Source organism: Macrotis lagotis, chromosome 1, assembly GCF_037893015.1.
Source record: "Macrotis lagotis isolate mMagLag1 chromosome 1, bilby.v1.9.chrom.fasta, whole genome shotgun sequence".
Taxonomy (NCBI): Eukaryota; Metazoa; Chordata; class Mammalia; order Peramelemorphia; family Peramelidae; genus Macrotis; species Macrotis lagotis.
This window is the reverse complement of record NC_133658.1, coordinates 219,870,792-219,883,252: the sequence shown is the minus strand read 5'-3', so window position 1 is coordinate 219,883,252 and position 12,461 is coordinate 219,870,792. Positions and strand designations below refer to the sequence as shown.

The 12,461-nt window shown below is 38.8% G+C and overlaps 1 protein-coding gene across 1 annotated transcript in view; it reads right to left on the bottom strand.

Moving 5' to 3' along the window:
* EHD3 (EH domain containing 3) overlaps positions 1-12,461 on the bottom strand; it is a 56,416-nt gene that overhangs the window by 26,024 nt on the left and 17,931 nt on the right. The gene's annotated exons all lie outside the window — the stretch shown is intronic.

The window sequence follows — 12,461 nt, the reverse complement described above, 5'->3', positions numbered from 1 at the left end:
AACTTAAAAATATACATATGTATATGGATGAATGTTGAAATACTTTTATAACATGTATTTGGAAATAAAATATCCAGAAAAATACATTGTCTATTGTTTCAATAAAAAACTTTTAAAAGTAAGGTTGGACAGTCCTGTACTAGACCTTCAATTGTAGCTCAAAGTTCTAGCATTCAATTAAATTCATTCATTCATTCAATAAGTATTAGGTAAGCATGTGCAAGGGGCAGGTAGGTGGCACAGTAAATACCCTGCCTAGAGTTAGGAACACTCATTTTCCTGAATTCAAATCTGGCCTCCAACATTTATTGTTTGTGACTCTTGGCAAGTTACTTAATACTGTTTGCCTCAGTTTCCTCATCTGTAAAATGAGCTGGAGAAGGAAATGGCAATCCACTGAAATATCTCTCCCAAGAAAACTCCAAATTGGGTTTAGTCAGATATGAGTAAAAAACAACTAACTGAATACTGAAGCATGTGTCTAAAGCATTGTGCTAACCAAAAGGCTGAGATATGTAGACACATAAGACCTGATCTCCATTCAAAGAATTCTGGTGAAAGGCAGTGCCCATGCTCCAAATCTTAGATTAGAGAACTAAAGTTCCATATCCTTGCAAGAGGGGCTTCTTCCTTGGCAATATACATATTAAAGACATTCTCAATCCTTTCTAGCTATTGGTCCCCATCTCTGACTGACCTTACCCAACTCTAGTCACGTCTGTAAAGGCTCCCTAGTATGTTTATAATGAATATCTATTTACTAGATTAATAAATCAATCCATGAGCATTTCTAGGGCTCCACTGTTTAAGTCAAGTCTATTAGATACTGGGGAGTATGAAAGCCTGCCCTCATGGAGCTTACAGTCTACCTGAGAAGACAACAAATCTATGTGGGATAAATCTGGAGAAGTTTAGAGAAAGAATTTCCTAGCTATTATTGGAGGAGGGAGTACAGAAGCTAGACCTAAGAAAACCTTCCTATAGAAGATGCAGTTCCAACATTCTATGATTCTTAGAGATTATTTGGTTCAATATGCTGATTTATAAATGAGGGGATTGTGGCAACAAGTGGTAGGAAAAAAAGACTTAAGCCCATCTCAGGATACTGGTGCATTTTTCACACCACCATACTGTTTACCAACTTCATTTTACAGATGAGTAAACAGAGCCTAGGTTGACTCACCCAAAGTCACACGGTTAAGTTAGCAGCATAGAGGTAGACTAAAATCTCCAAGGGGAGGAAAGCCCATTTTTGTTTCATTTTTATACTCAAGAGTGACATATCCTGGCTCTATGTGTCTGAGGCTCTTTACTTACAAAATGGGGATAATAGTAGTAATAATAACAATAATAATAATAATAATACATGACAAAAGATGCTAAAAGTGTGATGCAGCCTATGAAAACAATCTGGGACCATTACTAAGCAGCAGTCTGACTTTATAAAAATGAAATTTTCTAGAAGAGAATTTAATCCCCCTCCTTCCCCCACTCATCTCACCTCCAGTAATATATCCTAGTGACTCACAATTCTTCTAATGAGTAGCAGAATCTAAACTCACATTTACAGTAATTTCGACCTTTTCTCAGATGCAATGCTTTGAGCAGAGATCAAAAAGAACGTCTCACCAGTATCTGATGACTCTGTATCCTGTATGATGATGACTATGAGCCTAATCATGGCTCTCTTGAGAGAATGAACAAGTCCAGAGACTCAAAGGGGGGATGAACTCTTGAGAAATGAAACATAGATGTACAATAGCCAGAACACCAATGGAGAGAAAATTTTGAGCTTTGGAGTTAGAAAACATGAGTTCAAATCCGGCCTGTTACGTCCTTCCTCTGTGACTTGGGCAAATAAGTTTCTTAATCTCTCTGGGACACAGTTTCCTCATTGGTAAAAAGGAGGATAATCGATTAAATGACTGCTAGGATCCCTTCCAGCCCTAAAACTATGGTTATATGAACTCTCTATTTTATGAAGAACTATAAGATTACAATAGGAGAGAGTTGGTGGTTCAGTGGATAGAGTACTAGGTCTGGATTCAGGAAGACCTGAGTTCAAATTCAAATTCAGACACTTATTGGTTGTATGACCGTGGGCAAGTCCCTTAACTTCTGATTATCTGACCAAATGGCTCTCCTAAATGCAATGAAGAGATTATCTGACCAAATGGCTCCCCTAAATGCAATGAAGGAGAAATGGCAAATCACTTCAATAGCATTGCTATGAAAACCCTAAATGGGGTCACAAAGGGTCAGCACAACATAATAATAATGAGTTTTTCTGTTCATTTTGGAAGAAGAACACAACATGGAGGTGATGCCACAACAATCAATTGAACTGAATTTGAGTGAGGGGGATGCTGAGCACAATTTACAAATCGAGTGAATAACAACAAAATGATCACAGTAGTATAAGGATAGACTGCAGTCAAGAAGACTCAACTTCAAATTTTACCTCAAATACTTACTAGCTATATGATTCAGGAAAAGTCATTTAACCTCTCTCTGTCTTCCTCAATATCTTCAATTATAAAATAGGGATAAGAAAGTACCAACTTCCCAGGGTTACCAGGAGGCTCAAATAAGACCACATGTGTAAAGTGCTTAGCATTTTGTCTGAAATATAGTAGTGCTTATTCCTTCCTCCCCATCTTAATTCAAGTTGAATTTATAAGTTTCAAGTCCAACTACTCTTGAAGCAATATGTAGTTTATTAGACTAGAAGAAGAGTAGGTAGTAGGATGAGTGGGGAGAAATTCCAGTAAACTGGAATCTGGTAATGATTTGTGGGTCTTTATAATGTTGGACCCACACATTCTCCCAGAGCAAAAATCTCAACAGGATCTTTCAAGTAGGCGTATCAGAGAAACTGGGCAATTCCTGATATGCCTTTGAGCGAAATGTGTCCAATTAACCAGTATGACTGCCAGGTCCCACTCTGTCCAGGCCAGCTTGTAGGCAATAGTAGTTGGGGGCTCCAAGGGTCTGAGGAAGGTCTTTTTTTGCCCACTTTATGTCTGAGCCCAGCCAGGAGACGTGTAGGAGGCCAAGGCAGAGGTGGGGGGGGGTTGGTTCTCTCAATACTGGGGTTGATGATGGATTGATGGTTATTCATTTCTGCAAAGTGATAAACCCTTTCAATTAATTCAACATTCAGACTAATAATCTAGAATAATAGTTCTATTTGTATAGGGCTTTGCAACTTGGTAAGTCATTTCATCTTCACAGTAGAGCTATAATAACTTTAAGACAGAGGAAAAAATAGGGAAAGCATAGAAAGATTAGGAATAACAACTGGCATTCATTCCCTTGATTATGTGAAGAGCTTAACAAATATTATCTCACTGAAGTCCACCATAATCCTGATACGTCTGATGTTATTATTGTCCTCATGTAGCTGAGGAAACTCTGAGAAGATGATGTGGTCACCCAGCTGGAGCCAGTTAGAATTGGCAGAGAGTATTTATACCTCTGAAATTGGCAAATTTATAATTTAGGCTTTATTTTTATTGATTGTCTAGACCAGGGGCAATGGGCCATATTGGTCTGGCAATCACAGGTGGGATTTGAAATTCAATAAATCTATGAACTTATTATGGATGAACTAATTATATGTTTGTCTATAGCCCTTGAATGATGGTATAAATATCCAAATGGACTTTGGCAAAAAAAAGGTTCCCCACCAATATTGCTGGGGGGGGCGGAGCCAAGATGGCAACAAGAACGAATCCTGTCTTAGGTGCTCTTTCATAAAACTCGTAAGCTAAGGACTCTAACTAAATTTTCAAAAGACAGAACCCACAGAGGGACCCAATAAGGCAGTTCTCCTACTCAAGGGAACCTGGAAAAGAGCAGAAAGGCTCTGCTCCCCAGGGTTGGAGGGGTGGCCTCCCAGACCGAAAGAACTTCAGCCTCCTGGAGGAGGCAGCCCCAGGATCAGGGGAGTTTCCTGATCTACACCCTGGAGAGCACCGGGCACAAATTGGGGGTACAGGGGGGGCACACCTCTGCCAGAGAAAGCACAAGAAGCCCAGCCCTCAGGGCACACAGAGAGCAGAGAGCAGCTTGGCCACTGCATTCCAGATCTAGGAAACAGAAGCAGCAGAAGCGGGTAAGCAGGAGGCCCCAGGGCATGAGCCCATTGAACATAGGGAGGGGAGTGAAGAGAGACTGCCAAGCTCTGTCCTCTGCCCCTGGAACAGGATTCTGGGGATCTGAACACATTCAGATCCTGATCACAGTCTAGGCACCCCCCCATAGAACAGCAGGGGCCCCCTCCACCTCAGCCCCATGATAGAAGGGGGTGCATATGGTCACTCACAGACCAGGAGGGAGGACAGAGCCTCACACACTGAGACCCTTGTGGGAGTGTCCCAAAAGCTCAGGAAGCACCCCAAAACCAGGCTCAGGCTGGGAAAATGAGCAAGTAGAGAACAAGAGGAACACCATTGAGAAATATTTTGCATATGAGCGCAAGAAGGACCAAAATACTCAGTCTGAAGATGAGCAAGTACAAGCTTCTGCATCTAAAGACTCCAAGAAAAACAGAAATTGGGCTCAGGCTATGACAGAGCTCAAAAAAGACTTTGAAAATCAAATGAGAGAGTTAGAAGAAAAACTGGAAAAAGGAGAGAGATGCAGGAAAAACATGAAAATGAAGTTAGGAGCCTAGTCAAGGAAATCTAAAAAAATGCTGAAGAAAATGGCATGCTAAAAACCAGCTTAGGTCAAATGGATAAAACAGTTCAAAAAGTTATTGAGGAGAAGAATGCTTTAAAAAGAAAAATTGGCCAGATGGAAAAAGAGATAAGAAAACTCTTTGAGGAGAACAAATCCTTCAGACAAAGAATAGAACTCAGAGAGATTGATGAGTTTATGAGAAACCAGGAATCAATACTTCAAAACCAAAAGAATGAAAAATTAGAAGAAAATGCGAAACATCTCATTGAAAAAACAACTGATATGGAAAACAGACTTAGGAAAGATAATTTGAAAATTATTGGAATACCTGAAAGTCATGATCAGGAAAAGAGCCTTGATTTTCAAAGAATTACTACAGGAAAATTGCCCTGATATTCTAGAAGCAGAGGGCAAAATAGAAATGGAGAGAATCCACAGGTCGCCCCCGAGAAAGAGACCCCAAAAAACCAACCCCTAGGAATATTATAGCCAAGTTCCAGAACTCCCATCCAAAGAGAAAATATTACAAGCAGCCAGAAAGACAGTTCAAATATCGTGGAGCTGCAGTCAGGATCACACAGGACTTAGCAACAACTACATTAAAAGCTCGTAGGGCTTGGAATATAATATACCGGAAGGCAAAAGAGCTTAGAATGCAGCCAAGAATAAACTACCCAGAAAGGCTGAATGCCCTCTTCCAGGGAAAAAGATGGACTTTCAATGAACCAGGGGAATTTCAAATGTTCCTGTTGGAATGGCCAGAGCTGAACAGAAGGTTTGATCTTCAGATACAGGACTCAGGTGAAGCATGGAGATTGGAGGAGAAGGGGAAAATATGAGGGACTTAATGATGATGAACTGCATGTATTCCTGCATAGAAAAATGACACTGATAATACTCATATGAACCTTCTCAGTTAATAGAGCAGGTAGAAGGAGCTTTTATAGTTGAAGCACAGGAGAAAGCTGAATATGAAGATAAAATATGGTGTAAAAATGGAGTCAATAGAAAAAAGGGAAATGTAATGGGAGAAAGAAAAAGGAGAGGGGGAATAGGCCAAGATATTTCATATAATAAGATTTTTCTTTATTACAATGAGCTATTGCAATTATATGCAAGGTGGGGGAGACAAGGGGGAATGAGGGAATCTTCGCTCTCATCAGAGGTGGTTAGGAGAGGAAACAGCATATATACTCAATGAGGTATAGGCATCTGGAGTAAGAAGGGGGGGACAGGGGGAAGGGGGGTGATGTGAGTGATGGAGGTGAGGATGGACCATGGGGGGCGAGTGGTCAGATATAGCACATTTTCTTTTTTACTTCTTGCAAGGCGATGGGATTGGAAGACCTGTCCAGGAACATAGGGCCAGGTGGACGCTAGGCCTAAGGGGTGGTATGGGGGCTCAGGGCCTCTTGGCCCCAGGACCAGGGATCTGTCTGCTGCGTCACTCAGCTACCCTACAGCAGAGTCAGAGTGAAAGGAGAGAAAATAGAGTACATGGTAATGGAGAAATCCAAAAGGAGGGAGTTGCAATCAGCAATGGCAATGGTGGAAAAATATGGAAGTAACTTTTGTGATGGACTTATCATAAAGAATGTGATCCACCCACAACAGAGTGTTGGAACAAAGACTCAAGTACATTTTTTATTATTATTATTTTTTTGGGGGGGTTCAGGGCAAATGGAGCTGGATGGCCTGCCTGGGGCTGCATAGCAGGGTGATTGATGGGTGCCTGAGGCTGGATTTGGATCTGGGTGCTCCTGGCTCAAGGGCCAATGCTCTGTCCGCCACCCAGCCACCCTACTATTGTTACTATTTTATTTTATTTTGGATCTTTTCTTTTTTTGTTTTTTGCAGGGCAGTGGGGTTCCGGTGGCTTGTATGTCACACGGCTGGGTGATTGTTGGGTGTATGGGGCTGGATGTGGGCTTGGGTGCTCATGGCTCCAGGGCTGGTGCTCCATCCATTGTGCCACCTGGCCATACCTACAATTATTACTATTATTTTTTATTTTAATTTTTTTCTCTCCCCTTTACTTTATCACTCTATCGAGTCTATATTTATGGGGGAGGGGGTATTTCATTTACTCTTAAACAAGAATATTTTATTAATGTATAAAAAACAATATTTGTACAAAATGAGAATAAATATAAATAATAAATTCAAAAAGGCAAAAAAAAGGTTCCCCACCCCTGGTCTAAACTTAAATAAGTGATGGAAATTAATTTAGGTTATATATAACTTTTCTTTCTTTCTGGAGAGCCAGCTGCTAATCATTTATCAGCATACTCCTGGCTTGAACCCAAGTCTTCCTGACTCTGAGTGGTATAGTTTAGAGAATACTTGGAATTAGAAAGACCTGAGTTCCAATTCTATCTCAGATACCTACTTTACTGTGTGATCCTGGGCAAGTCACTTAAACCCCTCTGAATCCCAGTTTACTTACCTGAAAAATAAGGATAATTGTAACATAAACAATGGAGAGTTGTTGTAAGGATCGAGTGAGATAATGTACTGCATGTAAAGCAGCCTGCACATTTTTAAGCACACAATAATAATGGTTTATTATTATTATAATTTACTATGATTATATATTAAATTTATTATAAGTTATAATAATAATTTTTAATCATGTTGTCTCTCAAATGACTTGCCTATGATCTTATAGTCACTGGTAGTAGGGTCAGGAATAAAATCCTCTTTCTCTGACTCCTATCTCAATTCCCTTTCTGTGATAATATACTGCCTCCTTTTTTATATTCCCCTGCCTTTTTTAAAGTTTTGACAATTTTTTAAAACCATTAATTTCCCAGTGACTCTTCCCAGACCCTATAGAACCTTTTCTTGGAAATAAATACATACAGCTAAACAACACAATAAATCCAATAGTCTGTCTGACAACTCATGCCTCATTTGCATCTATAGATAGCTACCTCTATGCTAAGAAGCAGGAGGCAGCTTCACCATTTGTCCTCCATCTCTTTATATTTCTGTCACTCCCTGACATCAGATGAATCCTTCCTCTCCTCCCCTCTCAATCTCAATTTCTCTCCCTTCAAATATGATGTTCCCCAACTTTGGGTTCCTGGGAATCCTATAATATACCTACCAGTAAGGGGACATCTACATAAATTCTATGGGGGCTTAATTCTGGATTAGGTAAACTACTGAACTTCAATTCATCTAATTCCATTCTTATAGTTTCTGCTGCTATCTGTATGTAAATAAGGCCACCCCCCCATAAACCTGAACTAATGTTGTATGTTCAAATGGTTATTAGATATTTTTAAAATGCAAAAATATCTTCTAGTTGACTTTCAGATATGCTTTATGATTTATTTTGCCTGCAGCTTTACCTTTCAAATTATTTGCCTTATGCTCATTTTACAACTTATTTTCAGTCACTCTAGAGACAGTACTTTTTAGTGGCAGAGGGATACTATGGGTTTTAGCCATGGACCATTGGCTGAATTTCTGTTTAAACAGGCTAATGGACCTAGCATCTCATTCCATAACACAACACTCCTCTGTGATAATGCTGATGAGAGTGAAGATCATGGTGGGGGCATCCAGCTCCATCCAGTCCAGTCTTGAAGGATCAGGACAACAACTTCCCTTAATGATGGGGGGGCCCAGGTTCACTCATCTGTAATAAGTATACAGCCAGCACTCAAGGAGCAACAAGTGGAAAAGGAAAAAAAAGAGACAGTCCTTCCTCACAGAGAAGGAATGGTGAGAACAGAAGAAGAATAAAGATCAGTATTCTAATGCTCAGCACATCCATCACCCTCTCTTAGGGGTTCCACACATTGCTGAGCCTAAGGGTCCTTCTTGACTACAGGGTCCCCTGATACCAGAAGGTTTTCCATCTTTTATTAGTTTCTAAGAGCCTTTCTACAGCAGACTTGCATTAGGATGTCTCACATCATTTCACATTTAGCATGTTTAAAATCAAATTTATCATTTCCACTTTAATTCTCCACTACCCTCCCATCACTGGCTTCCCATTATGACTCCTTCTCAATGGCACCATCATACATCACAAGACTAGAACTGGGAGGAAACCCAGCAGTGTGCCAGAGCCGGCTCGTACCAGCTCTCCCCAACTGTCAAATTTTCAATGTGAGCATTCACACTTCGGAAATCAGCAAAGACTACAAATTTAGGGCTTTAACTTAAAAGCAAATAATAAAGAAAACATTCACATTAGTAATTTGACTTAAAAAAGATGTCATATATATAATATGATACACACACATATTTTTCCTCAGGATGTCGGCTGTTAAACATATGTTAAACATGCCAGCACAACTCTGGACCTTGGAGATCATCTAGATGATGATGAAACTGAAGTCTTAGGAATTTGATCTGCCCAAGTTTAGGCAAGTAGTTAATGGCAGAACCAGAATTCCAAACCCAAAAATCTGTCCACTGTACCAACAGTTCCAAAGTATGGTACCTGGATCCATGTGGTCCTTGGTGGTGCCTGAGGTAAAGACTATTCCCTTAATTACACAAAAATATCATGTACTTATTAAAATAGTCCTCCCTTTTCCAACCATCTATCTGTGTAAGACCTGATTTTACTTCAACCAAAATAACATTGCATAATAGAGTCAATGTAGTAGCAGACATGAGAATCCAGCTATTTTCTATTGAGCCAAACATTAAAGAAAATTATCAAAAATATGTAGAACAATCTCATTTTTTTGTTTAGAAAAAAAATACTCTTAAATGTGATTTATGTTACCATGTTTATTATTGTTATTTTAAATCAATAAAACATATTTTTGCCAAGATAATGGGGTTAAGTGACTTGCCCAAGGTCAAGCTAGCCCATAAGCATCAAGTGCCTGAGGTCAGATTTGACTCCTGAATCCAGGGCTAGTGTTCTATCCCCTGCATCACCTAGCTACCTCCAAAATACACATTTTTAAATAAATCAGCTTTAATTTCTTATAATGGCAAAAAAAATTATAGCCCACTTAAATAGAATTCTTTGAAGTCTTCAACATCTTTTAACAGAACTGTCTAAAGGAGTTCTGAAAACAAAAAGTTTGAAAACCATTGTCCTGTCTTATTGTCTTTCACTTAGCTCGTTTTTAGTTTATGAAATTAAACATCTACAAACATGAACTTTTCCATCAAATAAAAAACAAATGGATTTCTATTCAATCATTTTTTTTTAAAGTATATACTGAGGGGCAGCTAGGTGGCATAGTGGATGGAGCAGCAGCCCTGGAGTCAGGAGTACCTGAGTTCAAATCCAGCCTTAGACACTTAATGATTGCCTAGCTATGTGGCCTTGGGCAAGCCACATAACCCCATTGCCTTGCAAAAAACAAAACAAAACTAAAAAAAAACAAAAAAAACCTAAAAAAACTAAAGTATATACTGAATTCAAAGCCATTTTTCATCTCATCATTTACCAAATCTTGTCAATTTTTACTTTAAAATGTTTAACATCAATTCCTTTCTCTCCTGTCTCAATTTCATCCTTCCACTGTGTGAAAAACTAGATTTTATGTAAGAAAAAAATTCTATCAAGTTTATCATGCATTAATTTTTTAGTTGTTCAGTCTTCTTTGGTCCTGTCTTCATGATCCCATTTGGGGTTTTCTTGGCAAAGATAATGGAATAGTTTGCCATTTCCTTCTCCAGTTCAATTTACAGATAAGAAAGCTGAGGCAAACAGGGTTAAAGTAACTCACCCAAGGTCACCCAGCTAATAAGTGTCTGAGGCCAGATTTGAATTCAGGATGTTGAGTCTTCCTGATTCCAGGCCCAGTGCTCTATCCACTGCACCACCCTGTCCCAACTTGCATGAACAGAGATGTGCAAAAGTTCAATGGACTGACTTGGGAAGCAGTGAGTTCTTTGTTACTAGAAGTCCAGATCAGCACTTTTTGACTACACTGAAGAAGGGAGGCTTGAGCTAGATGATCTCTGAGATCCCTCTTAAAGCTCTGAAATTCTGTGATTTCCCTTTAGGTCCTTCCCATCCACACCTAAATGATTAAATACTACTTAGATAGCCCACCTGACACTAGGTCACAGGGATGTGATGCAGGTCCAGTTACCTGACTATTAATTGTCATCAAGAACATTTAGACCACAGAAATCCACAAATGCTATAAATTAGGGCTTGGTTTATTACTTTGTTGATTGTCTAGATTTAAAGAAGGGATATTTATCATACAGATTAAACTTAAAATTGCATGTCAGAAGATCATTTTTGTAGAGCTGATTGTTAAGTGCTCCTTGCATGCCTCTGCTTCAAACAATCCAGTACCCCACTGTCCAAAATCTCCTGCCTGGCTATGAATGCTTTTAATAAACTGTTTCCAACATTTTTTCTCAGAGGCAATCTCTATTTCAATTAAGTCAAGTTGATGTCTTGCATTGTCTTGAGGTCATTATGGGCTTGGGGAAGGGTGTATATGACTATGTTTGGCCCGAATATTTGGGCTTCTCTCCCTTGTTCACCAAGCAAACTACTTTGAAGAGGGAGACACCCTTGCTCAAAGAGCCAAAAAGAGGAAACCCTGGAGGATAAAGGGAAGAGAGAAGTTTATCGTAGAGCCTTCAGTGAGGTTGTGTGCCATCCCAAACATGGAGCAAGCCAAGAATGACTACCATTGCTCCAAGTCCAACATGTCATTCATAAACTCCTTCTCCTCTGAATATCTGCAATACTTCCAAACTGTACCATGAAATTTTGTACTTTATTACATTCTATCTTATACTGTTCACCTTGATTCTTGGGCTGAACTTATTTGCCTTATTAGACTATGAGTCTCTGAAGATTGACATTGTTTTTTCTATATCTTCTACATCTCCTAAAGTGAAGAATATATGGGAAGAACATAATATTATACTTTACTGGACCTCTATAAGCTTTTCCATAGGCTCAGTGGCACCCAAATCAGAATTTAACAGAGGGGACCTCAATGGCCATCAAGTACAATCCATACATAAAAAAGAATTTCCACTCTAACTCCCTATCCAGAGAACCTTCTCTGCCAACAGAGAATAAAACATAGAAGGATAAAAACCTTTTGGCATAACTAATCAACACATCAACCAATCTGATGGTACATACCACCTTTAACGGTCACCTTTCTTTATAGCACCTCTATAAAGAAAGTAAAGGAGGTACATGTTGTCAACTCTTTGTAAGGGCCAAGTTTGATTATGATAATTACATGCCCACAAATATTTGAATACTGCTGCCATGTTCTTATTAAATCTCTCTTCTCCAGGCTAAGTACATCTAGTTTAATTTTCAAATTGCATAAACTCAAAACTTAGATTCTAATACCAGCCCTGTCATTTATTAGGCATGTAACATTCACTCCTCTGGGTTTTGTGTTTTACAAAATGATAGGATTAGACTAGATAATAAGTTTATAATTTTTTCATTTTCAGTTCCAGATAATATATTTTTAAATTTTTCATTTTTCAGTTTGAAATTCTCTCCTTTTCTTCAGCCCCTTCCCACTCCATTGAGAAGTAATATAATACCCATGATATGTGTGAAGTCATGCAAATCATATTTCCATATTAGCATGTTCAAAAAAGGCAAGAAAAATTAACAGAAAAAAAATAAATGTTTTGATGTGTACTCAGAGTTCATCAGTTCTCTAGATAATCATTAAAAGTTTCTTCTACTTCCAACTTTAATTTTTCTGTTTTTATGAGTTGGCAGTCTATAATCACCTGAGTTTATTTTTTGTAATTTATTTTATGAGACCACAGAATTTTACCAGTCAATC